This window comes from Schistocerca nitens, chromosome 2 (assembly GCF_023898315.1).
Source record: "Schistocerca nitens isolate TAMUIC-IGC-003100 chromosome 2, iqSchNite1.1, whole genome shotgun sequence".
NCBI lineage: Eukaryota > Metazoa > Arthropoda > Insecta > Orthoptera > Acrididae > Schistocerca > Schistocerca nitens.
Window position 1 is genome coordinate 288,654,783 of NC_064615.1, and position 19,030 is coordinate 288,673,812.

The following is a 19,030-nucleotide window of genomic DNA, read 5'->3' on the forward strand; positions in this document are numbered from 1 at the left end:
TTGTGTCGTGCTGTCATCAAGGGTACTCGAGTGGGCCTTCGACTCCGAAAGCCCATATCGATGATTTTTCGTTGACTTGTTCGCACGCTGACACTTGTTGAAGGCCCGGCATTGAAATCTTCAGCAATTTGCGGAAGGGTTGCACTTCTTCACTCTCACTGGTCCCGTTCTTGCAGCATCTTTTTACGGCCGCAGCGATGTCGGAGGTTTGATATTTTATCGGATTGCTGATATTCACGGTACACTCGTGAAATGGTCATAGGGGAAAATCCCCACTTCATTGCTACCTCGGAGATGCTGTGTCCCATGGCTCATGCGCCGACTATAATAGTACATTCAAACTCGCTTAAATTTTGATAACCTGCTATTGTAGCAGCAGTTACCGATCTGACAGTTGTCTTACACAGGCGTTGCCGACCGCAGCGCCGTATTCAGCCTGTTTACATAGCTCTGTATTTGAATACGCATGCCTATACCAGTTTCTTTGACGCTTCAGTGTGTAAGGCTCACTACAAATGTTGGCTGCTGGAACCACTAGTAGACTGGCAGCTTCCGTCAACCGCGTAAGCCACGTGAGGCGGTCCGCGTCACGTAGACAGGAGGAGCTTTTCCTGTCGTGGGAAGAAGCGGCCGCCGGCGCCGACAGCACGCCACGCAGCCAGCCGTGGGCCGCGGCGCCGGGGACGGCATTCGCGTCCAGTGGGGCGTGGCCGCCACCCCCGCCCCTGCCCCCGCCGCCTCCAGCCGGCCGGAAGCTGCCGTCCCAGCCTGCCAACTAAGCGGCTCCGCTGGAGGCGGCGAGGCGGCGCTGCTTCCCATGCGCTCCTCTCCGCGCCGGTTGTGGGTCGGTCGTTCGTTCGTGCAGACGCTGGCCGCGCCACACGGCGGCAAGTAATCGACTGCGGGGGCCACGAGGGCAGGAGCGCCGCTAACGCACGGCAGCGCCTTCTCACGGCCCACGCTACACAATAAAGTCCCCGCTCGCGACCGCCGCAGCCACACACGCAGATTCCTCGCGGTTCAGCGGTGTTAATGCAGTGTCAAAACAAAAGGCTGCCGTGCAGTAGATCAGGCGATTGCTTTTGCTTTACGTACGACGTTGTGTGCGCGTTGAGGCTGGTTGGTTGATTCGGGGGAGGGGACCATACAGCGAGGTCATCGGTCCCATCGGATTACGGAAGGATGGGGAAGGAAGCCGCCCGTGCCCTCACAAAGCAACCATACTGGCATTTGCCTGAAGAGATTTAGGAAAATCACGGAAAACCTAAATCAGGATGGCCGGACGCTGGTTTCTACTGTCGTCCCCCCTGAATGCCAGTCCAGTGTGCTAACCCCTGTGCCACGTCACTGGGTGGTGAACGTTGAGTGCAGGGCGGAGGCGGGTGGGCGATGGGCGCGTGGCGGAGAGGGTGGTAGCGCCAGGGCTGCAGCTACTGTCACGGGGCCCCGGGGATAGCGCCGAACTTGAGGCACCTCCTCGCCTTCCAAGTGTGCCCAGTCCCACTTTCCGAAAAGCTGGATCGAAAAGTAAAACTGTCAAGCAAAACATTTCAAAAATATGTTGTCAGGCTGTTGGAGCTAGAGTGTGTTACGATGGAGTACGACTTCTGGCTTTATGTATGTGACATAAAAGAAAGTCATCAGGTTATCTTCCATTTCGAACGTGGATGCAGTCAGCGACTGTGATCTCATTTATAAGCGACAGATCAAAGCAATCAGACGTCCGTTTTTACAGGTTTTATTTGGCAAATCCAGATTTTGGAAAGTGCCTAGCCATTATCAATGCATTATTTTCTAGTCTCATTGCATGTCAGTTCCCTGTTGTTCGGAAATCTGGATTTTCCAAATAAAACCTGCAAAAACGGACGGCTGATTGCTGTGCTCTATCATTTCTACGGGGGTTGAAACGTAAATAGCAGCAACTGTTTATTTACAGCTTGTACAAAATAGATACGTGTTTCAAGGTTTTATTGACGTTCAAAGTAGTCACCAGCATTGTGTACAGCCCGTTGCCAGCGATGTGGAAGTCGTAGGATACTCTTAGCAGTGCCACTTGTGTTGACAGTTCGAGCGGCGCCGTCTATTTCCCGACGAATTTGTAGCAGTTCTGAAGCGAATTCCGCGAATGGTTTCCTTCAGTATAGGAATCGATTTGAACTCATGAGGGCTTAAGACAGGGGAATGCAGTAGGTGGTATACCACTTAGTAGCCCCATCAGTCAGACAAACCAGTAACAGCTTGCACTGTACGTGCTTGAGCATTGTCCTGCAAAATGATGGTCAGGTCCCGCTGAAAGTGGCATCACTTCTGTATCTATGCTGTTCATTTTTGGAACACAACCTACGACCAGCTTGGACACAGAAGTGATGACACTTTCATTAGGACCTGACCATCATTTTGCAGGACAGTTCTTAAGCACGTACAGTGCAAGCTGTTACTGATTTGTTTGACTGATGGAGCTGCTAAGTGCTAGGAAACCTACTGCATTCCCCTGACTTAAGCCCTCATGAGTTCAAATCGATTCCTATACTGAAGGAAACACTTCACGGCATTCGCTTCAGAACTGCTACAAATTCGTGGGGCAACAGACCGCGCCGCTTGAACTGTCAACACATCTGGCACTGCTAAGAGTATCCTACTATTCCCACATCGTTGGCAACGGGTTATAAACAATGCTGGTGACTACTTTGATGGTCAATAAAACTTTGAAACACGTATCTACTTTGTACGAGCTGTAAATAAATAGTTGTCACTATTAAAGTTCCAACCCTCGTAAATATGATGAGCACAATGTGTAATACACAACATAGCAAATGTGCTTGATAATGGCTCACGGCCGAAATAAGCTAACAGCACGATTTTAATAAAGCACAATACAGCCTACAACTAGCAATGTTTTATTCCATTTCGAAAACAGTCTATTTCAATGTTCATTTTTTGGCAAAACAAAACATAAAAGTAAGAAAAAAATCTAATATGCTAGTAGTGAAGGGAGCTATTCGAGCCTTCGTGGAAGCACTTGATATACTGTACAATACTGAAATGCACCAAGCCCTTGTTGGCTTGTCCTCTTCCATTTTTTTCCATTTTCATCACTTACTCGAAATGTCATCTGTGGGGGCGGGCTGATTAGGGTGAGGGTTCTGATTAAACAGGGTGTTGGTTGTGGTCTCGTTTCTATATTTTTCTACTGAATCTGTGAGTGTGGCCGCTCTGCGAGGAGTTCTGTGGTTGAGAGAATCGCGTGTGGTCAGGCCAGAGTGTTCCCGAAAGGCAGCCGGTCGGTGACAGTAGCGGGGTGCTGTCAACTGTCACGACCCCTTGGGAAGGGGTGGCGGTACGCCTTTGTATCAGCTAGGATGTAGAGGCCAGTGGCCCGGCACCAGTTTGGAGCGACTGCGACTGGCTGGCGCCTCGCGTAGTACTTCTACCGACGAGTACTGGCAGCCGTCTCGGCACCAGGCATGTGCGTCGTGAGGGTGGCGTTCTCATAACTTGGTCTCTGACACCGTGGAGTGCCCGACAGATAGACGCCACCCATAGACGCTGTTCTACATCTATTGAGTGCAGTTTCTCACGCCTCTGAGCTCCCGCACACGCTAAAAAGGAGTGAGATGATTGCAGGACTACAGACTTTTCATCCTCACGTCATAGAGCCCCGATTATATTTGGTGGGAATTCCCGCCATTGGAACTGGATTTTGCTCGGTTGTTTCTGGAGCGGCTATGTGCGGCGTGAGGAATGAAAATGATTGGCGAACGATCCAGCGCACACCAACAATTGGAGGCATAGGAGCGCGCAGGGCCTGAGGCGCGCTAATTTTCCAGATATCGTGCGAAGAGCAGAGTTTTTCGTGGAGGCTCATCTGAGCCGGCAGAGAGAGAAGTTGTGACGTCTCTCGGTCGTGGCGTATTCCTGCACCACCAGAGAGAGAGAGAGAGAGTGTGTGTATCATCATCGAGTAGAAGATGAAATTCTTGGTCGACATAGGTATGATTACTGTCACAGTATCCCGAACAGAATTTGGCAGATCCGATTCGCAACTGTCGATCAGAATAAGTTCTCTTCCGAATGAGTGACCTGTCGGAAAATTATCCGCTGTCACAGCCAATAACAGAGGTCGGCTATTCTGTTTGCAACCTGCAGAGCAACTCTGCGTTGACAGCTGTCTACTTATGAACCGATTTCAGAGTTTGGTAAGGTATTCACAGCCCCAGAAAAGTGGGGACTTGTCTATTCACCCTGTGCCCACATCAGGGATTTTAGATTATGTAAAACTACAGATTACTAATCTTACTCCATCGCTGTTGCACACTGCAGTCCGAGTTCCTAATGCATTTGAAATTTCACCCTGCTCACAACAGAACGCAGGAAACAGTAGTTACATTGAAACTTTCTGACAGATTAAAACTCTCTGCCTGACTGAGACTCGAACTCGGGACCTTTGCCTTTCGCGGGCAAGTGCTCTAGTTACATTGTAGGTCCCCATTTTACTTTGCCAGCGGCTCATTCTCAGATACATCTCTTTTGTCGATAATAATACAGAACCATTACGTTGTATACTGAATTATCTCTGTTTCCAAGGTAATAAACCTTATAGTAATATCCTCTCTGAATCGCAAAAATGTTCAAAAGAAATGTGTGTGAAATCTTACGGGGCTTAACTGCTAAGGTCATTAGTACCTAAGCTTACACACTACTTAACCTAAATTATCCCTAGGACAAACACACACACCCGTGCCCGAGGGAGGACTCGAACGTCAGCCGGGGCCAGCCGCACAGTCCATGACTGCAGCGCCTCTGACCGCTCGGCTAATCCCGCGCGGCAATGTTCAAATGTGTGTGAATTCCTAAGGGACCAAACTGCGTAGTTCATCGGTCCCTAGACTTACACACTACTAAAACTAAGTTAAACTAACTTAGCTAAGAACAACACACACCCCCATGTCCGAGGGCGGACTCGAACCTCCAGCAGGAGGGGTCGCGCAGCCCGTGACAGGACGCCTCAAACCGCGCGGCCACTCCGAGCGGCCCTCTGAGTCTCATTTCAGAAGTTAAGGTACCACGTTTAATGTCCTGTCCCTGCAACACACAATTTGGGGGCTACTAAGTAATCATATTACGACCAAAATAAAATATGACGCACGTGTCAGCTCTTGAACTGTCCACTCACGGGCCCAAACAGTTTCTTGTAGCGTTAATTATTCCGAGATAGGAAAAGCGGCAGTTCAAACGGGAATAGAGTGTACTTACCTTTATGATTCAGATTTGTATGAAATTGTATATGCTTGACATTGCCAAATTAGGGTGTGATTTAGATTAATGTAGAAACAGAAGTAAAACTTCAACCCGCCAAGATCGCTGTTGTACGGCATTTATTGTGATGACCGATTTCAGTAAACCACGTTGCCATCATTTGAACTCCTGCAGTAAATTTCACTGAATATTGACAAATGTGTCTTATATACAAAGAAACTGGTACACCTGCCAAATATCACTTAGGGCCTCCCCAACAAGCACGCAGAAGTCACGCAACACGACGTGGCCTAGACTCGACTAATGTCTGAAGTACTGCTGCAGGGAACTGACACCATGATTCCCGCAGGGATGTCCATAAATCCGTAAGTGTACGAGGGGGTGGATATCTCTTCTGAACAGCACGTTCCAAGGCATCCCAGATATGCTCAATAATGTTCATGTCTCTGGAGTTTGGGGGGCAGCGGAAGTGTTTAAACTCAGAAGAATGTTTTGGAGACACTCTGTATCAATTCTTGACGTGTGGGGTACTGCATTGTCCTGCTGAAATTTCCCAAGTACGTCTGGATGCACAATGGACATGAATGGATGCAGGTGATGAGACAGACACCTGTCAGAGTCGTATCTAGATTTATCAGGAGTTCCATATTAGTCCAACTGCACACACTCCACACCATTACAGAGCCTCCACCAGCTTGAACCGTCCCCTGCTGATACGCAGTGTCCGTTGATTCATGAGGTTCTCTCCATACCCGTACACGTCCATCCGTTTCTTACAATTCGAAACGAGCCTCGTCCGACCAGGCAACATATTTTCAGTCATCAACAGTCCAATGTCGGTGTTAACGAGCCCGGGCGAGGGGTAAAGCTTTGTGTCGTACAGTCATCAAGGGTACACGAGGGGGCCTTCGGCTTCGAAATCCCACATCGATGATGTTTCGTTGATTGGTTCGTACGCTGACACTTGTTGATGGCTCAGCATTGAAATCTGCAGCAATTTGCGGAAGGGTTGCACTTCTGTCACGTTGAAAGACTCTCTCCAGTCTTCTTTGGTCCCGTTATTGCAGGATATTTTTCCGGCCGCAACGAGGACGGAGATTTGAAAATGGTTCAAATGGCTCTGAGTACTATGGGAGTTAACATCTGATGTCATCAGTCCCCTAGAACTTAGAACTACTTAAACCTAACTAACCTAAGGACATCACACACATCCATGCCCGAAACAGGATTCGAACCTGCGACCGTAGCGCTCGCGTGGTTCCAGACTGAAGCACCTAGAACCGCTCGACCACAGCGGGCAGCGGAGATTTGATGTTTTACTTAATTTCTGATACCCACCGTGCACTCGTGAAATTGCCGTACAGGAAAATCCCCACTTCATCGCTACATCGGAGATGTTATGTTTCATCTCCCTTGCGCCGACTGTAACACCACGTTCAAAATCACTTGAAACTTGAAACTTCCTGGCAGATTAAAACTGTGTGCCGGACCGAGACTCACTTAAATCTTGATAACCTGCCATTGTAGCAGCAGTAACCGATGTACCAACTGCGTCAGAAAAAATGTTCAAATGTGTGTGAAATCTTATGGGACTTAACTGCTAAGGTCATCAGTCCCTAAGCTTGGACACTATTTAACCTAAATTATCCTAAGGACAAACACACACACCCATGCCCGATGGAGGACTCGAATCTCCACCAGGACCAGCCGCACAGTCCATGACTGCAGCGCCGTAGACCTCTCGGCTAATACTGCGCGGCACTGAGTCAGACACTTGTTGTCTTATATTGGCGTTGCCGCCCACAGGGCCATATTCTGACTGTTTGCATACCTCCTTATTTGAATATGCATGCCTATACCATTTTCTTTCAGTGAAATGTGCAGCAGAAGGCCTGGAGATGGCAACGTAGTTTCTGAAACCGGTCATAACAGTAAATGCAGTACAATAGCGATTCGGGTGTTTGAAGTTGTCACAGCATTGTATGGAAGTGAAACATGGACTGTGGGAAAAGCGGAACACAAGAGAATCGAAGCATTTGAAATGTGGTGCTACAGACCATGTCGAAAATTAGGTGATCGGACAACGTAAGGAATAAGGAGGTCCTGCGCAGAATCGGAGAGGAAAGGAATATACAGAAAACACTGACAAGGAGAAGGAAAATAATGATAGGACACGTGTTAAGGCATCAGAAAACTACTTCCACGGTACTAGAAGGAATTGTAGAGGGTAAAAACTGTGGAGGAAGACAGAGACTGGAATACATCCAGCAAATATCTGAGGACGTAGGTTGCAAGTGCTACTCTGTGATGAAGAGGTTGGCACAGAAGATGAATTCGTGACAGACCGCATCAAAGCAGCCAGAAGACTGATGACTAAAAAAAATGTTTATTGTATTGACGCGAATTCACTCAGTTTTAGCGGCAGCCGGTCGAGCAGAAGCGCTGGCGTTGGCATGGCATATCTAAATCAACTAACGCACTGCTTCCTCCGCATATAGTGGTCTAAGCTTAATGCCAGGACTAGAATCATAAAGGTCACTGAGTTTTAATATCGCTTATTTGTCCTTGCAACAAGTATGTGGTCCCTTGTTAGTATCACAGTCTCACATAACTCATTCTGTCTAGCCACAAGGAGAAGATTCACCACGTTAGTTGCGTCCTGAAATATTTAACTGTACGTCTCTAGCTCCCTCGGAAAGTTATATGACATCTACCAGCATCCATCCATGTCGATGGTCAACTTTACGACATTCATTTTGCCTTGCTCCACAAGTGGCTGCCATTCACGTCTTACACAGCAATCCTATTTTACTACTTACCTCCAAGTGTACGTAAACACATCCTCTGTTTACGATACTTCTCTTAACTTCAATCGAACTTATGTTTCCTCAGCTGTAATTACTTATTCCTCGAGCACCGCCTTGGGCCACTCGGAACCCACCGCACTGTCCATCTTCTCCCAAGCGGGCTCAGTCTAATACGGAACTCCGCGAAACTCCTCCATCTGGAACCTTCTAAAAGGCCAACGATACAGTAGTCACCGGAAAGAAGTGGCTGCTATCGATTGTTAGCAAGGGTACACTTACATATGTGTTATGGTTCACATTTACAGCCTCCTGTGAGTATTTTACTTCGGAACTGATTTTAAAAATCTAAGTCAAGAAAATAAAAATAATCTTACTACGGTTACAACAAAACGTTAACAACACTAGTTGCAAGTACACTCCTGGAAATGGAAAAGAGAACACATTGATACCGGTGTGTCAGACCCACCATACTTGCTCCGGACACTGCGAGAGGGCTGTACAAGCAATGATCACACGCACGGCACAGCGGACACACCAGGAACCGCGGTGTTGGCCGTCGAATGGCGCTAACTGCGCAGCATTTGTGCACCGCCGCCGTCAGTGTCAGCCAGTTTGCCGTGGCATACGGAGCTCCATCGCAGTCTTTAACACTGGTAGCATGCCGCGACAGCGTGGACGTGAACCGTATGTGCAGTTGACGGACTTTGAGCGAGGGCGTATAGTGGGCATGCGGGAGGCCGGGTGGACGTACCGCCGAATTGCTCAACACGTGGGGCGTGAGGTCTCCACAGTACATCGATGTTGTCGCCAGTGGTCGGCGGAAGGTGCACGTGCCCGTCGACCTGGGACCGGACCGCAGCGACGCACGGATGCACGCCAAGACCGTAGGATCCTACGCAGTGCCGTAGGGGACCGCACCGCCACTTCCCAGCAAATTAGGGACACTGTTGCTCCTGGGGTATCGGCGAGGACCATTCGCAACCGTCTCCATGAAGCTGGGCTACGGTCCCGCACACCGTTAGGCCGTCTTCCGCTCACGCCCCAACATCGTGCAGCCCGTCTCCAGTGGTGTCGCGACAGGCGTGAATGGAGGGACGAATGGAGACGTGTCGTCTTCAGCGATGAGAGTCGCTTCCGCCTTGGTGCCAATGATGGTCGTATGCGTGTTTGGCGCCGTGCAGGTGAGCGCCACAATCAGGACTGCATACGACCGAGGCACACAGGGCCAACAACCGGCATCATGGTGTGGAGAGCGATCTCCTACACTGGCCGTACACCACTGGTGGTCGTCGAGGGGACACTGAATAGTGCACGGTACATCCAAACCGTCATCGAACCCATCGTTCTACCATTCCTAGACCGGCAAGGGAACGTGCTGTTCCAACAGGACAATGCACGTCCGCATGTATCCCGTGCCACCCAACGTGCTCTAGAAGGTGTAAGTCAACTACCCTGGCCAGCAAGATCTCCGGATCTGTCCCCCATTGAGCATGTTTGGGACTGGATGAAGCGTCGTCTCACGCGGTCTGCACGTCCAGCACGAACGCTGGTCCAACTGAGGCGCCAGGTGGAAATGGCATGGCAAGCCGTTCCACAGCACTACATCCAGCATCTCTATGATCGTCTCCATGGGAGAATAGCAGCCTGCATTGCTGCGAAAGGTGGATATACACTGTACTAGTGCCGACATCGTGCATGCTCTGTTGCCTGTGTCTATGTGCCTGTGGTTCTGTCAGTGTGATCATGTGATGTATCTGACCCCAGGAATGTGTCAATAAAGTTTCCCCTTCCTGGGACAATGAATTCACGGTGTTCTTATTTCAAATTCAAGGAGTGTATTTACTTTCGCACAATCAGATGTTCTTAAAAAAAGTGCAATACAAGTCGATTATTTCTGATTAGGATTCTGTCAACATTAAACTTTGCTATCTCATTTCTGAAACTGTGCACTTTTCTCTGCACCTCTTTTCTTTCCTGTTCCTCTGAAAGCTTTTTGTTTCTTCTGTCTAACACGCTATTCGGCACATTATGTTCCACAAGCTCTCGTTAGCTTCGTAAATTGCTATCAGCCACATTTGTCCTTCTGGTGACTACTGTTTCGGTGTCTCGTTTACAGAGAGCGACTCTCACAGTACGAACGCTGCTCGTGTTTAGCGAGCTACTTTCGGAAACGGCACGAAGCGGCTGCTCGCTACTATAGAGCGACGTATTCGCAGCCGCGCGGCAAACCCGGCGAGTGACTCTCAACCCCCGTCTCTGCACTTGCGAGTTTTGCGCTAGACAGTCTCTCAAAGAAAGATTAGAGTTTAACGTACCGTCGACAGCGCGGTCATTACAGACAGAGCACAAGATCGAATTACCAAAGGATGAGGAAGGAAATCGGCCGTGTCCTCTTCAAACGAGCCGTCCCGGCATTTGCCTGAAGCGATTTAGGGAAATCAGGAAATCTAAATCCGGATGGTGGGACGGGGATTTGACCCGTCGTCCATTCGAAAGGATTTCTCTCGAGGGCAACTCGCCGATTTTAGCTGTCAAGTGGACGCCCACCTCTATGGATAGGCAGATTTATGTGCAGCTTCGATAACATTTACACGTGTTTCTGACCTACAAACGAACGCTGGAAATGGAAATTAGTGTCCGTTCAGTAGCGACGCAGCTGGAGTGGCTATGCGGTCGCACAGCCCCGCTAATGTGGCAGCGCAGGCGACTGCCGTGCCGTGTGTGGCTGTGTGAGTGTACCGTGTGGTCGGAAGTAGGCGCAGCGCCGGCGACGTGACGGAAGCGAGGAGTCCCTGCCAACTGCTGCACTCTGCCAGCCACGCACGGAACTACTCCACTCCTGGAGTTCGTGAATCCGGGTGTTAAACGATTGAAAATCCAGCTTTACATTTTCTCAGTTAAGTTCAATGACTGCTTGTACAAAATGTGACCTGCATTCACAAATAGAAATAAGATTGAGCAATTTACTTCATAGACATTTTTAAAAATATTTTTACGATACAGTCACTTGCTTTTGAATGAAATGACCCACATTGGCTGTAAAATACATTTTATTAAAAGTCATTACTTGTTTCGCGCCAACTGAACACGCATCCTCAGGTGATGCGTACAAAATTAATAGGGATTTCCTTTCTTTTATAAAGAATCCTTAACTATGATCTGAAGAGAAATGGGCAGCTAAAAATTGGTAAATATAATAATACTTGAAGAGTACTCACAGAGATTCTTTTTAACAAGCCATAGCGGAAAGGTAACTGCCTTAGAGCCCCTCACCATCATTCACGTCAAGCTAAAAACAAATAGCGAGCAAAAGCGATAATCCATAATTAAAATGAAGGGGATAGGAGAACCTACAAAAATAAAACTTGAATGAAAAACAAACGAGTCAAACAAAACTGTAGACTAGTAACATACTTAGACAATTTCGTCCCGTTTGCTTTTTTTTATCCAGGTTTTATTTTTATAGGTTCTACTATCCCCATTATTTTAATTATGGTCTTCCGCTTTTAGCTCATTGTTTCTTTATAACTTGGCTTGAGTGATGGGGAGTGGCTATAAGGCAGTCACCTTTCCGCTACGACTTGTTAAAATGAATGTCTATGGGTACTCTCCAAAAACTGCTATATTATACTACGTTTCAGTAGCCCTTTATTCTTCAAGTCATTCTTAAGGATTCTTTGTAAAAGAAATTCCTTATTATTTTTGTACAGGTTTCCTGAGGATGCGTCTTCAGTTGACGCGAAACCAGTTGTGACCTTTCATGAAAGATTTTGCAGACAGTGCGGATCATTTCATTCGAAATTATTATTTAGATAGATCACATTGGTGCTCTGAAGACGTGAAAAGTCAGATTCTAAGTAACACTAATGTCATTTGATATTATTACCAATACATACTCATCAACTAGGTCTACTATGAAACTCGTCAATGGTGTAGAAGTTGGCCATCAATAAATGCTTGAGGCTGCTCTTAAAGTGAACATTATTAGTATTTAATTTTTTATGGCTTCTGACAAGGCAAGCTATTGAAAATTTATCTGCCTGAATAACTGAAACCGTCTGGGACCAAAGTAACTAAGGTTAAATCTTTGTGAAGATTTTACTTATTTGTTACTGATTCCAAAACACTTAGTTGCTAGTTTGAGAAAGATATATATTATTTTGGAAAATTTTATCGAGGAATAAATGTACTGGAAAGCAGTAGTTATTATCCCCAGTTTCTTGGATAGACATCTGCAGGACGTTCTTGAACTTACATCACAAAATATTCTTATTACCCTTATTTTCTTTTTACTCGGAAAACTATCGCTTGGCCTGATGAGTTCCCCAGAAAATGATTCCGTATGGCATTTAGGAATGAAAGAAAGCGGAGTATGCTAGTATTTTATTTTTATTCTATCACATTTGACAACATCTGCACTGCAGATATAAATTTGTTTAGGCGCTTCATTTGTTCTTTGCCGTGCTTTTCCCAGTTGAAGTTAACACCAAGCAGAAACCCTAAGAACTTAACCCAGGCGACCTATTCTCTCTCCTTCTAGACATACTTCATTAACGGATCTTTCTAAAACTATGCCTCACTTGCTATGTATTGCAATGTTTGTATCATTAGCAGACAAGAGTAACTCGATGTTTGGTAATGTTACTGATGAAATGCCGTAAAGATGCACAGCAGTAGGTAACAGCAAAAGACTGAACCTTGTGGGACACCACATGTAATTATTTCCCAGCTGGATTATGGCTGATAACTTAATAAAGATAAAAATAAAAAATGACTTCTTTGAAACATTTTCGTTGGTGTTCTGTGCCTAACAAGACTGCAGACACCATCTGTCTGCTTGAGAAATGACTGGGAATATAACGATTCTTCTGATGAGGTCACTGTCATTTCCTATGCCATCCTTGTCGACTCGACCTAATGATTCTTTTCCACTGACCTCACTGTAGACGACACCTTGAACTTTGTTTCATATTGGTTTCTTTGGAGCCTTCTGCACTTCAGGTTTCCTTTAACTGTTGTGGTACATGTGTTTTGTTATAAGGGCGATCAGATGGTCCACTGTGATACACCAGTAGTTGTGCTAGGAAGTTTCTGGCACAGCTTGCAATATCGCCAAATTTATCTAAGACGGTGGACCATAGATGTGGCAACATCGCACTGTCGTGGAAACTTCAAATTTTGGCAGGAAACCGAGCGATTAGGGTACATCCACTAACATAACTCTCCTCCCCCCTACCTCCTGTGATGTCACCCACCTCTCCACTACTGAGGAAGCTCCAGTCTGCATTGAGCTGTTGAGCTGCCAGATAATATGGATGTAAGTCTTTACTTTATTGTATGTGAGATGTGTTCAATGTAGGACATGCTCTGGTGTTGAACAAGGAGGAGTTCAACAGCTACATTAATTGTAATCATGCAGGTTAGGACTGCATCCACAGCTTCCTGTATGATGCTTGGAAAGTGGAGATATTGAAAACACTGTGGTAAGGTCTTATGGGACCGAACTGCTGAGGTCATCGGTCCCTAAGCTCACTCACTACCTAATCTAAGTGAAACTAACCTACAATAAGGACAACACACACACACCCGTGCCTGAGGGAGGACTCAAACCTCCGACGGGGGGAGCCATGTGGACCAGGACAAGGTGCCTCAGACCGTATGGCTACCTCAGTGGCTGGAGATATTGGATGAGTGTAAGAATAGGAATATGTTTCATCAAATCATGAAGATGCATTGGAATGGACTGAAGTTACATTTCGCTACTAATGCTGATAGATGCTGGTGCTGGAACTGTAGACCTTTCATGAACAGTCTAGTCAGTCTTCCAAAGCACAAGAGGTGAGATGCTCATCTGCTTTGGTGTAGTCATCTTGTTCAGAATGTGTTCAGTTGAGGATATTTTGGCGGTGAGCAGGGGGGATTTTAATAGGTGTACCACATACAACTATGTAAGTGAGGAATGGATCCATAGCTCCCTACATGAGGATAGGAATGGAAAGATAATGGATGAGTGTAAGAAGAATAACTTAAGCAAATAATGGTAATACATTGTGATGGGTTGAAGACCCATTCTATAACTTGTGCTGATGGCTGCTTATATTATAACTGTCTACATTTCTTAAAATGCCCCATTAATATGTCTAAGAGACGAATGTATGTTCTTCACCAACAGTCTAAGACTGAATGAGGTAGTTAACAAAACTGCCACAGAGAGTGCTTGAAGTGGGATTTGCTCCCCTACTGCTTCCTCTCAGGGAGCTAATAGGAATGCAGCATTCCCTCCTCCCCACTTAGAAATTTCTGGGAGCCAATAGGAATGCAGGGATACTACATCTGGTCACATAATCATGACAGCAGGGACAATGTAAGGTCAGTGTGGCAGTTCACCAGTCTCAGTCAGTGGAGTAGTGGTAGCCATGAAGTGCCAAGAGTAGCTGATATCCTCATCTGCCTCTGCCTCACAGAAATGGAAGATTAAGTACTCATTACATGTCTTTGCTACTGTTATCTCATGTAGTGGTTCTTTGTACAACTCCATGTCTTTGTCTATAGATGATTATTGTTTCATTTACTCCTTTGTTGAGGGTGTTCCTGCATGTCTGGCCAGAAGCAGCACCCACTTGGTTGTTGAAACCCAAAGTGACCTTTGCTGTGTCCAGACCAGCAGCAGCGACAGCTATTAGCTTCTTGGGAACTGCAGCAATATCGGGATTGTTGACATCTACAGTGCTGGGAGATGCTGCACTGCATGTGGCTAGCATGCTGGAGCAGGACAGCCAATTGCTAATATCCATCCCACTCGTCAATTTATGTAACAGAGACATCCAGCCAGTCCCTGAAACTGTAAAGAAGTGTGCTGGTGGTGCAGGTCAGTACTGGTCTCAACATGGTGCCATCCCAGAACATTCCAGTGTTGTTCCAAGGACAGGGTGTAGATCTGGTGGATGTCAAACTACCAATTCATACCAGTGCTCTAATAATATTCAGCTCAAGTTATAAGTGTCTCACAGCACTTAAATATTGACATAGAAGCATGAGTGGACAGTGACTGTCGTGTTGTGTTAGAAATTGAAAATGTACTGAGAGGTGTTAAAGAGAGGTTTACAGAGTTGAGAAGATATGAACTATGTAATGCTGAACCCTAAATCAATCAGCCGATGACCACAGAGTATGGTCAATCCCACTGTTCCCTAGAGGTTTGCTGTACTGGCCTGATGCTACCCATAACATCACTGTATGATGGCACTCCACTCATGCTGAGATCGGGCCATCAGTACATTTATTTACAGTACTCTACTGCTACAATTGTTTAGTCTCTGGATGGTGCTATCCAATTTGTTTGAAAGACTGAACAGATGATTCCCTTATTTTGAAAGTGCATATAAAGACATTGTGAACTATCTCCATATGTACAGTGTGTATGCAGAGATTTAGAACACCATATCGGCATGAGAGCAAAGAAGAAGCTAAAGGAATATCCATCACTTTGAGGAAAATTCATGCTGAATTGTGTGAATACAAGAAACCATTATTTGGTAAATACTGTACTGGTGTGAAGAAACGAACAATTGGTTTTTCTGATGTACTGCATCCTATGTACAATCACTGAAGTGTAAATAAAATATATTACCATAAACCTTCCATTTTTCTTCCTCCATAACCTTCTCATTATAGTGTAGCCATAGTAGCTCTGTCAGTAAGGTGCTGATTGCACTGTAGTGGCTACATATGTTATTACAAGTGTTTTCCTTTTAAAATCCATTCTATGCAAAAATCTGATGTAGTTGGTATCATGCCAGCGTGGGTGAAGTATCATAACTTAACTGTATGTGACAGATCCTGGGTGGAAGAACACATGAAGAAGAAGAAGAAGAAGATTAGGATACTCCTCCCTGATAAAATACAAGTGATAATTGTAGGTCCATCCAATGGTAAATGTTCTCATGTCGCTGTTAGCACATTGGGATGGAGTCTGATTACAGCATATATGTGTATTTACAAAAAAAAAAAAAAACTGTTTTAACACAAGTACCAGTTGATGCAGAAGATACTACGAAGTGTCAGTAGTGTAACATACATTTCATTCAGTTAAAGCAGTTAAATACCTCCATCACAGAAAGTAAAATCAAACATAATATTTATATTTGTTGATGTTGCTGTGGAAAACCAGGATCAAATTCTATGATATTTCTGTTTTAGTCATCATATGGGTGTTGATGTATTTTATTTGAGTCAGACACAATCCAGAATACCAAAATATTTGGTGAGGGATAATGCAAACCTAATTATAGCAATCAAACAAGAGAATTTGAATTTAAAACACATTAACCAAGCTCATGTAGGAAGCGACATGTCATTCAGTGAATTTGTAAACATATGTGGATATTGCTGGCATCACATACAGTATAGGTTTCTTGTTATTGACATAACACAAAAACTGAATAATGGTAGGTGTAGGTTTAACTTCCATGTGTTTCTATACACATAACTTGATGTATGAAAATGGTGTTGTGTTTGCTTATGAAAATGTAATTTTTGTTTTGGAATTTGGAACAGAAAGAAATGAATTTTTACCTCATAATCTGTGTGTAGTTTATTTGTTTCACACTTTGTCAGTATGAACCTTTACTGACATAGAACATCTGTCATTCTCAAGTACAACAGATATAATTTAAAACATATTTGCTATATATCTTTGAAAGCAGACACTGTCACATGCCACCTGCTTCCACAACAATACACTTGCAACATAATAGGCATAGTCCCATGCAACCATTTCATATATTTCGCTATTATCCATCTTAAACTTCACCTGCTTCATAGGAATCATGTTGAAATCTAATGTCACTTTATATATATATATATATATATATATATATATATATATATATATATATATATATATATATATATATATATATATATGGGGTAGGTTGTAGGTTTCCTGTAAATAACAATGACAAAGATGTAAGGTAACGAATTTTGTTATTTATTCAGCTCTTACAGAAGCAATTTGATTCTTGAGATACAATTTAGTTTTTGAGATACAACTCAGTTCTTTGGGCACAGACACTGACGCATGTCAGTGTTCAGCAATACAGTTTTGTTTCTTCTACATATTTGTTTTTCAGTTACAATTCACAGATAGAATTTGTTTCATGTGAACACTTTCCTTCTTTTAGAAATTATATACATTTTTGATACTTTGGGAAACAGTTACAATTTGATACAATTTTATTCTTTCACACACAGATGCATTTCAATGTTCAGTGATACAATTTGGTTGTTTCTACAAATTGGTTCCTGAGATACAAATCACAGATATAATTTGTTTCAAGTGATACAATTTACTTCTTTTTTAGGCGACAGATACATTTTTTGTACTTTGCAAAGCAGTTACAATTTGGTTCTTTTAGAAAACAGATACTTTCGTATTTTACAATGAGGCTGAACAGTCAATCAGAGGTAAGAGGCTGATTTTAGACTGAAACAGTGTACATCTCATGCCCTTGGGAGTGAAGACTAGTTTGTCACACCATGTACGACAGCTGTGGTGGAGCACTGCAGACACCACTACACAGGCACTGCAAGTAATCTTCAGTCATGAGGACCCTTGATGCAATACAATGCACACCATTACCGCAACTCTGGATGGCTCCTCCCAATGTGGGAAACACATATGTCTTGGATCTTAAACGTACATATTTCACTATCGGCAGTCCATTCGCCTCGTCTTTCATTAGGCCAGTAACCTTTTTGTATTGTGGAATAACGGCATAAGGATTATCAGCCGTGTATGATGACAGGTCGAAATCATCACTGTGATACCTAACTAGTTCATATGGATCGCATTTTTCCACCCATTAGATGAAACTACCTGAACCAACATAATGTAACTTGGACTAGCGAAATGAGTTTTGTAAATTAATAAAGAAGACGGTACATGTGGAGTTTTGATAGATCTAGTACACACATTCCCATATAGAGAGATTTTGCGAACTCTACTGCAACCATCGTCATCTCCACAGCGACAAAGCTCTTATTAAATATGGTGACCTATTTGAAATTTGGTCTCACGGTGCATATCCTTACACCATAACACCCATCCGATTCAGTTCTAATAAGAATACCGTGGTGGTTTCTTAAATTCTCCAAATTTTAGCGAAAATATCAGCTTGAGAATGGAACCTGTGCCTTATGGGATTAGTCACTCTGGACATAATGGGAAATGGCATGCCTATCATGCAAACTATAGGGCAAGTGCATTCTGCCCCCACAACATAACCTACATCAGAATCATCCTCCATGCCACTTTTTTAAAATATCTCATCTAATACTTTCAAATCTTCTTCAGGCAACTATTGAAACCCACCAATTGTTAGTGATTGGTGCATGATATGCCCCTATAAGTTATCCACATTCAGGTACATGATATATCTACACTTATCAGATGTACTGAACAACTCACCCATCTGTGGGTTATTTGCCTTGGCATGCCTACATATCCACTGCTTATGGACACGCTGGTAAAGTCTCGTCCCTCACTCAAAGAAAAGAAGAATGTTCACATCAGTCAATAGCTCAATGGCTTTTTCATTTTCTAGAGCATTGCATCCACGGACAACTCTGGCACTGGGTGGTAAAAGGCAGGGTTGTGCTTATTTGTGCTCATGCATACAGTCTGGAATTTCTCTAAAATGTTCGCAAACAAACTAACTTCCATGTCCATGGACAGTTATGCATCATGTTCCAAAGTTGGATCATTACATTCCAGCGAGATATTCACAGCATGCTCACATTCTGCATCCATTAGGCTTCATTCATGAGATTACTGGAGGATGCAGTTATGTCGGGTAGTCTTATTTCGTCGAATGTCCCATAATATCCAAATCCTCATATGGGAAAACTCCCTTCCTAGTCCTAAGCTGGAACTTTTCCTCGCTGGGAAATGCAGACAGGGTGACTGC